Genomic DNA, 13,991 nt, shown 5'->3' on the forward strand with positions numbered 1-13,991 from the left:
TCCAGACAAAGCTGTCAGGTTACCCTCCAGCCATCTCAGACTTTCTCACTTCTTACCATTGGCCACAAGAAACATGCATATTACGCCCATGTTAATGCACAGACATCACAAAGCAAAGACAAACTGCAAAATTGAAGAAGGTGACAAGATTCAGATCCATTAATAACATTTAGTAGCTGAAAGCTACTTTATTTAAAGAGGTTTTGCATTTAGGTGTAGATTTGCAGTGAAGTACCTGGAAAACAACTTTAAAACCACAGCACTTATTTCTATACTCCCTTTCACTTCTGCCTGTGTCTACCTTCTCCATCCACATCTGAAAAGTAGCTGAAATTCCCAAGAACATAGGATTTCCACCAAGTTCTTCAACACAGTTCTCAGCATAAATAGTGTCGTCCATCTTCCCTTAAAATCAAGCTACCAAGGAAAAGAAAGCAGCATGAGCCTAGTTCTGAATGGATACTGGAGAATCCACATGACTAACCTCATGGTATGAAAAAGTTTAATTATGGTTTATTGAAAAATAACATTTGAGATGGGAGAAGGCATAACATCTCAACAAACTTGCCTCATGGAAACTTTCTGATATCTAGTGAGATAAAAAAAGTAAGATTTTTTTCCAGGGTTATAACATTCAGAACATTCTCTCTTTTCCTTGTTTAACACTCAGGCCTAGTTTTCCTACAGTGCATTACATCAAAGCACTTTTCCAAGTAGAGGTTATGTTTCAATATCACAAAAGGCAATAGAACCACAAAAGGAAAATTATTTACCCAGGATCACAGAGAATGCCAGTGGCAGAATCAGGGACAGAGTGCTGGGATAAAACCATATTAGTCACTGGAGCACCTTATCCCACTTTCTTTAACTGAGGCCAATAAGCAGGCTAAGGAGAGTAAAACATTTTCGAATATAATTCACACTATAAATTTAAAGTATACAACATCTTCTTCCATACTCTTATGTTAAGGTTACCCAGATACTTGTATTCTTATTCCTAGGTCAGCTAATACCTTCATGTCCCTTAAACACACCAGCAGAATTCCTGCCTTTGGTGAGTGCAGGCACTTCCAGCTGCAACACACCACCAAAGTCTAGGAGCTGCTCCAGCAGAAGTGTGAATCCTACAGCCTGCTACACAACTTGTGACTTTGCACTGGCATGCCAGACTGCTTTTCAACCAACAGCTATCCAAAAAAAGTCTGTTATGGTCCTAAGCCTACAGCCACAGCGAGAAAACTCTTCTCCTCTGAAATTTAACCACAGGAACTTGAGAACTTGACAACAGTCCCGCTACATTCCCAGTAAACTCAATCATTGCCCTGCTCAGTGGAGTTCTAGGGGATATACAACACTGTGAGTGACAGCAGAATTAAAAGAATACTGCTTAGTTAAGAAATACTTTAAGTACCTTATGTTGGTAACATTTCTTCCAGGTACATTTTTGCAAGGAGCAAGTTTTTAGTCTCAGAACTACACTTGCAATATTTAAGGCACTGAAAAATATTTACTTTATTAAAAAAAAAAAACCAAACAACATTTTTTGGATCTGTTTCAAATTCTTAAAGAAAAAAATTCCTTTCACATGAGTGTCAGTGCTATTTTCACTGCATGCACTTTGAGCCCAGAACAAGGACCCCTCTCTATTTAAGTAGCACACAGTTCTTACATGGATGGTTATCCTGGGCTCCTAAGGATAGGTCAAGAAGGTCTGGCTCCAATCCCTCCCTTTTGTTATCACATTTAAAGTGTTCGTATCTCTATTCAGAACCAGAGACTCTGTTAAATAAAGTTCAAGTTGACCTTCCACTAAAAATAGGATATTGTTCAACTCATTAAAAAAAAAACAAACCAGCTAACAAAAACATACCATGATGTGCCACTAACAGGTTTTAAAATTTTATTTGTTATGTTCAATTTCCCATTTCCCCAACATTACACTCTACTGCTTTGCTTCACAAATGTCTGTCTCTTACTTAGTTGCTATGTGGTAAAAAAATGTGGGTTTTTATTCTTTGTAGAGCTGATTTTGCCAACGGATTTTGTTGTTTCATACTGATGCATTACCCCAGGATGCTTCACCATCATGTACTATTTAATGTAACTATTTTCAAACTGACATAAAAGTTTGCATTATTTGTTTTGTCCAGTGACCCAAATAGTAGTCTAGTATTCTAGAATAGTATCCTTCTTCCCCACTGCCTACAGATATGCACAATACAATCCCAAAACTAAGGGTAGCAAATGTGACTGACACTTTTTAAGTATATATATTGATTTTGAGATATGTTTGAAAATCACTTTGGATGCAGGCAAGCAAGCTACCTAGTGCTACTCACCACATAGGAAAGTATAATGCAATAAACAGGGACAGAAAAACAGTATTTAAGTAAAACCACAATGCCACCATGTCATGCCTGAATAAATGAAAAGGCCTTGACATGTACATTTCCTCCTCCAGTGGGGTTCCCAGTGCAAGGCACCCTATTTCCTTTATCAACTCAGACAACCAGTTTCACATCAAAACTTGGCTCAGAAAAAAACCTCTACATGTAGCTGACAGAGCATTTCTGCTGAAACAGCTTCAGCAATACAGACTGAAGGCATTCCTGCCATTTTGACCTTCGCTCTCATTTCAACTCAAAATCATTTGGGTGAAGAGCAACCGTAAAGAAAAAGACACAAAGCCCCAAACTTTCTTCTGAGGTGGATTAGTTTTCCAACATTGACCACCTGATTTGGAATAGGAGAAAACATTAACAGTTCAATATGCATTTTTCCTAAATGGTTGTCACGAGGCCTAATTCTTTGCTGCTGGACATCTTTTGGGCTTCACTGGCTCTGAACACAGCTCTTGTCTTTAACAGGAGAAATCCAAATGGATTTTTCTTAACAGAAAATGGTGCCCATAAAGGTTTTGAAATATGCAGAAGGTTGTACTGAACATAACAGCCCCCGATTACCCCTCACTTATAAACAAGCGTCTCTTACATTTTAAAATCAAAAACGAAGTTATAAAATCATGCAGTAAGTCAGTATTTTCACACTGAGGCGTGATAAATATACATTTACATAAACCTTCCTGGCACGAGATGCAAAATCCAGCAAAGTGCAAGGGGGTAAGTGAAACTTTTTAAAATAGCAGCACCTATGCAACATTTTATTCTTCCTTTTCCATTATTCCAATATGGTTTCTCATGGCTGGAAAATAAGCAAACACATGGCACAACTTTGGCTACTGGTTTAAAGTGACATAACCATGATGATTTAAAATATTAATAACATTTTTAAAACAAACATGTTTACAGTTCTTTTTCTAGAAAGTTGGGTAAGAAAACCAGTATTTTAACTCTTTTTAAATTTTAAATTTTGAAGTGATTATTTTATTAAACAACTATAGTTCCATTTACAGCTTCATGTATTTCCACCAACGTGGAAAGCTGCCTACATTCCTCTTCAATCTTACCTTCTGATTCAAGAATTTAACTAAAAAGCTCCTAGAAACAGCTCCGTGAAGAACTCTCTGGATGCAGCTTGACTCCTGAGGGACCGACAGTGAGAGCAAATGGGTGCCTGTCATTCCCAGTCTATGAGAAACAAAATAGGAGGGGAAAAGTCAAAACAGGGAGGGCAGTACTCAACTGGAACTCCTCCCAGATTGGTAGTGCCCGACTGAAAACACCACTTAGAGACACCCAAGCTCATTCCTAGTCTTGCAAACATGGTCTGACCCGAGCTTTCAGATCCTAAATCAGACACCAGTGAAGTAAATGGCAAAGCCCTCTCAAAAATCAGGGAGGTTTAGGTGGAACGTGAGGAGGGAAAGGCAAGAAAGCAAGCAAAGACCATCACATAAATCCCAGTCCAAATACAGATGCAATGTAAAATCATAAAAGTTCACACAAACTGTTTGTATGAACAATATTCTTCATTTACCTTCACAAAGCAACCAAAACATACTTCCAGATTGATAATCCCACATTTATAAGATTTTCCACCAACAGAGCCATTTAGGAAATGGACATGAGTGAAGTCTTGCTAATTTACTATTATAGCAAATTTGGGTATCCTGAAATGCAGTTTTAAATAGTTCTCATGTGAACAAACCCCTCTGGAAATTCCAAAAAGGCAGAGGTTGGTCAATATTTGTATCTTTTCTGCTAGAGACTCTATTCTGCTGTTTAAGATCTTAGTGGTCTTAAACCATTCAGTCTGAAAATTCGTATGAGGCCCACATGTCATGCTGAATGTTCATTTTGCAAAATTTCTACCAAAGCAGTTTGGCTATTTTTAGTTTGTTTAGAGGTAAAAAGGGCACAGACAGCCCAAAGGTTGAGATAATCTGACACCATCTAATAGCACTGGAGAGGCTCAACTAGGAGGGGGGGAAAAAAAAATGTAAGGAAGGAGCACATATTGTGACTGCTCAGAAGAGAGAAAGAAAAAAAACCACAAAGACTTGGATATACATAAGAGACAGTACAGAAACAGCTGCAAGGAACAGGGAGAAAAAATAAATCAATCACATTTGGGCTTTGTCCTGGACTGGCCAAGTGATTTCATTAGTGTCTTCTGCACTTAAAGCTGCATAGAAGGAATGCAGCAAAATGGATTATGGATGCAAAAGTATCAAATATTATTCATATAAACTAAGCAGACTTTCCTAGATGATACAATAATTTATTACAGGGAAATGTACCTGGTATTGCCATATTAAACTTACAATTTCATCCATAATTCATTCCTCTCAGGTTTATATTTCAATCTTGACCCTTGGAAAAAATCCTTCTTTGCTCACCTGTAATTCATTAATTTAGAGGCATAAACAACAATAAACAGAGAAGAAAGGTGCTGGACTAAAAAAGATTTAATTTTCTGAGTACTGTATTAAAACTGTGATGCAATGAAAGTATAAATCTTACTAAATGGAGTTAGTATTTCTCAGCATTTCGTAGCTCTCTCAGTTCATGAATGTTACTTTAAATTTAAGAGCAAACAGAAACACAATTCACTTAATTGCAAAATTCCATATATTCAAATGGATTTATGTAGGTGATCCCTTTTACACCTCTTTAATCATTAGATCTTTGTAACTGCATCAGTGTTTCATTTCTGAAGCAAATTATCACAGTGGTGAACAGCGATCCTCTTTGTTTTGATAGGGACGTGAATGGAAAACTGGTCTTTCAACCATGAAATTTTAAATTGGTAAATGGGTGTTAGCCCATCAACTTCTGTATATACCCAAATGTCCCCTGCCATTACTAGGAAGAGATGTACTGAGTCAATTAAAAGAACAAATTACATTTGAAAAAGAAAAAAATCCCAGTTCACTTTCCTGAAGAAAAGGCCTTGGAGGCCCAAGTCTTTCTGTTACAGAATCCTGAACGTGAAGCTGAAATACCACAGAAAGTGAACCCCACAGTCACCCTGCAGCTATGGGCCACTGGAATTCCAGGATGAGCACGGTCAGTGGCTCCTGCCCCATTCCTTAAAACAGGCAGGGAGACACACCCTGACTGAGGGTGGAACTGAGGGGAGAGGGGCTCACCTGAGGGGAGAGGGGCTCACCTGAGGGGAGAGGGGCTCACCTGAGGGGAGAGGGGCTCACCTGAGGGGAGGGGGCTCACCTGAGGGGGCCCCAGCCCCTGCTCCTCTGCCTGCACTGCACTGAGGGGACGTTTCCCACCACTCTCCCCTCACACCACGACAGGTAGCTCATAAGCACTGAGCCTACTTGCTGGAATTCACTTAAAATCATTTTATGTCAGTGTTCATGTATCCTCCTTTCAACATAAACTTTTTTTTCAGGTGCTAGGTTTTCCAGCCTCTTTTGCTAACTTCTGTGTTTTTTTTTTTCTTCCCTTGTATGTTCTGCCCCAACACTCTGGATAGGATTTCACAGCTTTGAGCGAGAGCTAGACCTAGTCAGACCCAGCACTTCTGGCAAACATGTTGAAAATTTAATAAATCAAGTTAGGTAACCATGAAAAATAAATAAAATTTCAAATCAAACGAAGTATCTGTATCTTCATTGGTAGTACATCTGTAGTACATCCCAGTCTTGGCCTGAGATCATCCATGTAAGGAAACTGGTTGATTCACATCAGGGTTTTATGCATCTCGTGTACCTGGATTTCATTCCCATAAAAGGTAAGTAAAAAATTCCTTACTGGTGAGTGGCTAAATCTAACCCCAGCATGGCATCAGGGCATGGACACACCAGACAAAGGACCTTGGACATAACCCTGTGTCCACCTGCAGAGATGTCATCACGTTTTCTTAAATAACTTAGACTAAACCAGGCCAAAGGAAATTTTCAAATTTTCTTTAACAAAATTTCACACTGCTGCAATAACTTGAAATAGTTCAGAAATAAAACTCCTTCCCTGTGATTATGGCCTGCACAACCCCCCCTTGCAGGGGCCCCCAGGCACCGCTGTGACAATTTTATCACTTGCAGCAAGGGAGTCACCTCTCAGCAGACAGATAAAGGGAACATACACAACATCCTGCATGAGGACAAATCCCTTCACAAGTTAAAGCTTTTCCCTGGCAGCAAAATTTTCTTTGAGTTGTGTCCACCTCACCCTCCTCGCCATTGCTTCCCAAGGTCTCTGCACCTACAAGCACATTCCAATATTCTGACTCTCCATTTGCCCTCAGCTATCAAAAGTAAATCCAGTAATTTGTCATTTCTATTTTCAATTGCTTTACTAAATTATTTACTTTTAATAGAAGCATTGACCAGAGTTAATACACTTCACATTTGTACATTTATTATTTAATGAAACTTGTCAGAACTATATCGAATCCGTAAGCTATAATTCTATACAAACAATAAATAATATTATTTCAAGGGACAAGTCTTTAAAAGCATTCTGCTGACAAGGCACTAATTCCCCCTACTACTGAGAAACCATGCAGGATGAAATTTGCAGTTTGGAAGCTTAAATTGCAAAATTATTCATATCACCTTAAGTGTCAGAAATGAAACAGCAGTGCCTGAAGTTCCTAAACTCATCCTTAGTTCTTCTGGTGATCCACACACAGACACAAATCTCAAGACTTCCATTGCTCGAGGTTGGTTTCTTCAAACTATCTTTTGGAATTTTAAACAGGAATATCTTTCTTGAGGAGGAAATGTAGGCTATAAAGGAGAGAATAACCAAAGATTAAAACAAGATTAATTCATGAAGATCACCAGGTTCTCAGACAACTCAACAAAAGCACATTGTCACTGTGTTTCTTTGCATACAGCCTCTCAGTGACAGAAATCAACAACAATACAGACCTATAAAAATCAAACTTCTAACCATGAGTGCTAATATTGTATACCATAGATTTCTGCACAGGTAAACAGTAGGTGTGTAATTAGTTCTAACATTGTATAACAATGTATATGCAGAAGCTTGATTTGAAAAAGGGGGTTATTTATCTGAAAGACCCATGGTAAGCTGAATCTAAAGGATAATCAAAGTACTAGTTACTCTGTTACTGAATTTTACCTTTCCTTCATTCAAGGTCTTGCAATTCAAAATGTACATGTTTGATTCTCAATGTATAAGGAATTGAAAAGGTTTATTGCTATAATCTATCACTGAGATTTAATCGGAATTAGAGTGTTCTTTTGCCCAGGATAACTGCAATCTGTCAATACTCCAATTAGATGTAATGTTTAGGTACAAATGTGACTAAGTCAACCACCGACCAAAAGGGAGATGTTCTGATGAAGGGTCTTTTTCATAACTGACCACTATCTCACCTAAACCTTCTAAAGCTTCTACTGATCTGGAGGTGCTAAACACGACATGCACCTGCTGGTGTATCATAATGTAATGTATCAGTAATGTATCATAATGTAATGTATCGTAATGTATCAGTATCATAATGGGGAAAAAATCTATCAAAGTGGAAAATACAATGAAATGAACAATAAATTTTAGAAAGTCAATATATTTTAAGATTTGAAGCAGATAAAAGGTAAGTAAATCAGGGTCTCCAAACCACACAGGGATCTGTGCTCAGAAAGGAGACCAAAGTCAAGCAATACAGAATGGGAGCCAGAAGCATATTTTGGTTTTGTGCAGGTGGATGATATGTCACTCTTTATTTATGGTGTTGCAGATGTCTTGTGAAAGCCAAGCCTAATTAATAAACTTACCATGAGGGCATTTTTGGCAAAGATTAGCATTTTCACATGATATTTAGTATAACTGGATTTTGAAAGCGTATCTGCTTACTTTCTGTTTTCATAAAAATGTAGTAAATGTGTGTATAAAACATACAAGCCGCAAGAAGGAACATGTTATATTCATTTTGTTTAAAAGCCAATAAATCAGGTAAAATGTATTAAGGACAAAGAGTCTAATCCAGTAGTGCACACATGCCTAAATTTACTAGGATTATTTACTCAAAAATAAGAATGCAACTAAACATTTGGCTGCATTGACACCACCAATAACATTCAGTGATATAATCTGATAATCTTGTAACACCGAGCCTGTAATTTCATTAAAATGAAATTCCAGTGGTGTTAGACTACATTAGCTGTTCTAATACAATAATTTGTTGGGGTCATTAATTCACTTACATCCTTCAAGAGAGATGTAAAATTTACTCTTGAATATTCCAAGTTCCCCACAAGCACAAAGCTCTGTTCTACTTGTTAGTTTGGGCAGAATCTAATCTATTTTTTCTGTTGCAAGCATCATAAATTCGTAATAGAAATAAAAGTTGAAACTATTGAATTGGTAAAGTTGATGGAGAATGATTAAATAAAAGGCCACGGAGTAAATGGGTGAGAAGGGATGGAACAAGCATCACAAAATTAACATGGCACTTAAGGTCAAGAAAGACAAGAGAAATGAAGGATTGAGGTCCCATATTTCTAAAGAAATCACTTGTGCATTTTTTCTACTGGTTGGTTAATCTGTCCATATCCTACTGAAGATTTTTCAGTGTCTCTCCTCTTTACTTGCAGAAATGAAAAACATGAAAAAAATATAGGCAATTCTACCCTAGCACCATCATTTTATATAACAGTCCTAAACCAGACTTTTATCTCTGTTATCTATTCCAGTGTCCAGCTCTTGCTAGTTTTAAGGCACTAAGGAATAAAACTTTTACGATTCCTTGAGGAGATAAATTCACTTTCAAAATACACTTACCCACTGAGAAATTTTATCTATTATCTTGCCCATTTTGGATCAGTTAAATCTTCTTTAAAAGCCCATGAGATACACTGAAGTTTTTTTTTTTTAGTGTTTACCTCACAATTCTTACTGCCATGAAGCAAAATTCTAACCATTAATGGCTTTAATTTACTTTGCATTTCCAAAGCAAGTGCATTATAATTTTATGAAAACTTTCTAAATCCCACTACCCGTCATGAAGGCTGTCAGCTGTAATTTCTATTTCCATTTAGAAACAGGTGCCAATAGGTTCAAAAATTCTGCAACAATACATTCATAAAGCAATTTTATATACATGAATTCTGATACTTAACTGATCTTCTGACAGTATCACTGTATGCAAATTAGCAATGTTTATGCATATACACGATTAACTTTAGCCTGTGACATGCCAAATGCTTTAGTTAGGTTTTTAGTCTAATATGTAATCATCTTCAGGGCTGCTTAATGGCTACAGGACAGTATTCCTGGAGAATTCCCCACACCATTCTGCAATAGGTAAACTGACGTGCCCACTGGGGACAAGGATCTTCCTCTGATGTGTGGGGAAGGACCCATGCAGATTAGGAAACTCTATCCCTACCCAAGCTGCCTCAGCCTCTTAAAGGCAGCCAAGTATCTCAGACTTTAAGGTCTTAAAAAATAGGATTATGTACAGCAGATAGCATACTTTATTAATTAAACCTTGCAGAGGCTCTCCAGCACTTGGCAACAGACATTATTACAGTTCAGAACTCTCAGTGGTTTACTCTAGGTTTGTATGTCTGGGTTTTAGTGTCTTTTTTAGATATTGCTGAGTTTCCCTAGCTCAGTATCCAGGACTTTAGGCTGCAAGCCCTTCTGGATCACTGCTCATCTTCAAAGATTGACGTACCAAAGTACTTAAAGCTGCACCTTTTGCACGGGGTACCTGCAAGACGTACTGGGAGCCCTCTCTACTTGCAGCCTGCACACAGAACGCTGGAGGTCACTCCAGAGTTGCTCAAGTAACAACTTTTCCCAAGGAGAGACAGACGCCAATTTTTTTCAACGTTCAGTTCCAGGCAGTTGGTTACACACAACACACCGCGTGCCTTCTACACAGCTCGCCGCCCACTCCCACGATTTATTACGTTTTACTGAAATCGCACGTTTATCCCGAGTCCCAGATTCATGTGAACGTAAAATAAAGGCAATTACCAATAAAAGGGGAAAAAAGCCCAAACAGGTTTCTTCTTAGTTCTGCTACGAAATAAAGGCTCCTGAATTCAAACCACAGAAGTGAGCCATTCCTGGGAGGAAGCAGTGCGTGTGTGGGAGGACAGGGTGACCTACCGTGCTGTCCCCAGTGGTCCCCGCCCTGGGAGCACAGACAGGTAGCCCTGGCTCTCTCTTTCTTTCCTGTAAATTAGTCCTTTGTTACTGAGACCACACCGTCATTTATTTTGGCTGTGTCTTATTTGACTTTTCTGCATTTTGCATGACTCCAGAATGTAACTGTCTTTTCAGCATAATTTCCTGTGGATTCAAAACACATCTGGACAAGGAGATTAAATCCAAAAAACCTCCAAAACACAAGCCTATAGTTTAGTAGTGATGCTAATTAACTTCATTCCTGAGACAAAGGAGCTGTGCTATTATAGTTTCAGGCAGCTATCACAAGGTAAGTCAAACAGCAACAGACCTCTGGTGAGGTGAATATCTGTGTGGGACAGACATTAATGACACCATTCCCATTGATTTTGCTTGCTCTCAAATCCACATTAAATAGAAACAATAATTCATTTTCTCTTGAACATTTACCCTAAGCAGCTCAAAACCTCTCTGTAGATAAGTACCAATCTTCATATTTTCTCAGCTTACAGAAGAATTGTCCTAACAACAACAACGACAAAAAAAAAGCTATAAAAATTCTTCACTAAAAAATGTATTTAACACTTCAATCAAGAAAGAGAGTGTTTAAAAAAGACTTTCCTTTCAAAAAGCACAGGGAAAAGTTGTCTAGAGTTCTCAGAGAACTGAGCACTTCTTTGTGCTACTTCACTAGAATTAAAAGCAAAAACTGGTTCTGTAGCCTAAAACAAGAATATATTAAGTTAGACTTTAAGGACATTTTAAATGTATGGCTCCCAGTAACATAATGGATCCCCCCCTCCAGGTTCCTTCAATGAGAATAACAGAAAAAGGAATCTGGAAAAGCAGAAAAGGCATATTTTATGTTTCATATAAATAAGATGAATTTTTCCCTCTTAGCAACTGTCCTTAATAAGTGGGCAAAATTCAAGATATAGAGCATTTAAAAGTTTTCTCCTTATCTTTTCTGAGTAAAATAACTTTGTGTAAATAACATAAAAGACTCATATGGTAACATTCCAAATATTGCATGGATCTCCAGGTTATTAAACAACTTTAAGTGTCAAAAAGTATTACACCAAAAAAAAAAAAAAACAACCAGTTGTGATTCAATCCCTTTAGAAGTGATAGAACACTTGAATGTGTCCCTTACTTGAAAGGTTTTTACCAAAACTGAACTTTGGTGTGTTTTTATAATTTGGCTTCCTTTTGCATTGCCTAAGATCTTCCTAAAATATTACCTGTACACAGGTTTCAAAAAGTCTGTTTTCTGTAAAGAAAATTAATCTTGCAGCACATCCATCAATGCAGAAGGAAACAGCTTTGCTCCTTGTCCTCAAGTAAATTTAAAAAAAAAAAATAAAAGCAGCAGCAGCTTTGTACTAAAATCCCCAACAAGTCTTTTCTGGCACTGAGACATGACAAATACTTGTTTTCCCTAGAGCAAACATGATCTGACAGTCTCCGCTTCTTTAGAAAGTTCCCATCAGCTATAATATACTGTAGTGAAAGTACTACTTTTTTTTCACTCTTTTTAACTCCTTTAAACTATGGATACATCTTGTGCTTTCTAATATCTGTCTGTTCTCTACGTTATTCCAGGTCAGGTTTCCAGAGAAAAGTCCTAAAAGACTATTTTCATGAGCCTATTTTAAGATCTTTACTAATTCAGCAATATTTTTGGTACTGAGGCAAGTTAAAGATTCATCATGAGTGCTTCTTGATCAATAATTCATACCAAAAAAAATGGAGGCAGGGAAGCACAGTTATCAACATCACTCCAGCTATAAAAGAGTATTAACAAGAGCTCTTACTATTGGAGGGAAAATGAGGTAAAATGATATTTTTACCCATTGCTCCACAGGTCCGAAGTCAAGTTAGATTTTCACTGTACTACTGCTGGCACAATTAACTGTTGCTAGGGTAAAAAAAATATATATTATCTACAGTTAATTAAATTACATATAAGAGACATATGATAAAGGCATTTTTTAATAACTGAAAGAAATCGTAAAACCGAGAAAAAATGAACATCACTGCGGGAGCTAACGCAATCCCTAATCGTTACTGTACTCTGTCGCAGTTCCCGGCTGCCCTCTCTCTATCTCGTTCAGGTGCGCACATTTAACCCTCGGGAGCAGACACAGCCTTTACGTTTCAGGCAGGAAAGCTCCAAAGCACACGGAGGTTTCGAGTCCCTGCGCCGCTGGGCCGCCATGGCGGCGGCTCCCTCACCGGGGGGGCGGGGCCCGCGGCGCCCATTGGCTCCGCCGGGCTGGGGGCGTGGCCTCCCGCGGCGGAACGCCCTATAAGGACGCAGCCGGGCCCAGTCGCTGCCAGCAGCAGCGATGGCCGAGTGGTTAAGGCGTTGGACTTGAAATCCAATGGGGTCTCCCCGCGCAGGTTCGAACCCTGCTCGCTGCGGCCGGGTGGCGGTCACCTTTTAGCTCCCCTTCTCGTGGGGTCCTTTTATTTCTCATAATGTTCAAGTTTTAATCTTCATGTTTCTCTCGCTGCTAAAGCTCCGCAGCAAAATGAGAGATGAGCTGGTGTTGCACAGGATCGGCAAGATCAAAGGATCCGCAGTGGATCACTGGGTTCAACCTTCCTGCACGTGGCATAGAACTGCATCCACACAGCTCTGGGATATTCCCAGTGAAGGAGACCCCACACCCTCTCTGGGCGACCTGTTCCACTGCTCAGTCATCGCACAAGAACAAAGTTCTTCCTCATGCTCAGGTGGAACTTCCTGGGCATCAGTTTCTGCTCGTTGCCCCTTGTCCTATTGCTTGGCACCACCAAAGTCTGGCTCCATCCTCTTGGCAACCCCCCTTTAGATATTTACACACATTAAGGAGATCCTACACAAAAACATTGCACTGACCTGCCCAAAGGATTATTGTCCTGCCTCCATGTCAGACAGCTGATACGAAATAAACAAAATATTGTCGGCAGCAGGCTACTCTGCATGGAATGCATTTGCTCCATGGAATCTTCCCTTTTGTGAAGGAAGCTGCTCTGATTCCTCCTAGAATTCCAGTCGGGGGGAGTCCTAGATCATCTTTTCCTGCCCTTTGTGACTTTCTGCACATGCATGACATGCACACACACAAGGAAAATTTGACAATGAGGGGGAAAAAAAGCCCCACAGAAGCTATTTGGCAACTAAGAACCAAGAAAAACAAAAGAAGGCCCTCAATCCCCTCTTTCTGACCTGCTTAAACTGACTTGCCCCACTCAGATGTGTTAGTCTCCTCCTATGCGTGGCTCCTGCATTAGTGAAGGGCTGAAAAATTCACCAAGAAAAGGCTGGAAACAAGAAAAAGGCCATTTTCACAGAGGCCAAAATAGGCAGAGGAGGAACAACTGCTTTTCACTTCTCTCTCTCTTAAAAACAAGAGAAAAACCCAACACAAACACACATACAAACCCATTTATTCCAGGATCATGTTTTGTTAATGCAAC

The 13,991-nt window shown here is 39.0% G+C and overlaps 1 protein-coding gene and 1 non-coding gene across 4 annotated transcripts in view; one reads left to right on the top strand and one right to left on the bottom strand.

The window, feature by feature from the left end:
* Nucleotides 1–12,663, bottom strand: part of CTNNA3 (catenin alpha 3) — a 454,192-nt gene extending 441,529 nt beyond the window's left edge. Inside the window, exons 1-4 of one of the 3 annotated variants that reach the window (XM_050305771.1) lie at nucleotides 12,649–12,663; nucleotides 12,377–12,444; nucleotides 6,977–7,150; nucleotides 3,467–3,587 (exon numbers count right to left, since the gene is read on the bottom strand). The gene's annotated coding sequence lies outside the window, so the exon portion shown is untranslated. Of the gene's footprint in view, nucleotides 1–3,466; nucleotides 3,588–4,723; nucleotides 4,799–6,976; nucleotides 7,151–12,376; nucleotides 12,603–12,648 lie in introns of those variants that run through there. The other 2 variants (XM_050305770.1, XM_050305769.1) reach the window with 2 other exon arrangements.
* A 205-nt stretch (nucleotides 12,664–12,868) lies between these two features.
* Nucleotides 12,869–12,950, top strand: TRNAS-UGA (transfer RNA serine (anticodon UGA)). The gene has a single exon. It is a non-coding gene; the product is annotated as a tRNA-Ser (tRNA).
* The last annotated feature ends 1,041 nt before the right edge of the window (nucleotides 12,951–13,991 follow it).

Source organism: Myiozetetes cayanensis, unplaced genomic scaffold (genome assembly GCF_022539395.1).
Source record: "Myiozetetes cayanensis isolate MyiCay16 unplaced genomic scaffold, myiCay2020 scf10, whole genome shotgun sequence".
Lineage (NCBI taxonomy): Eukaryota > Metazoa > Chordata > Aves > Passeriformes > Tyrannidae > Myiozetetes > Myiozetetes cayanensis.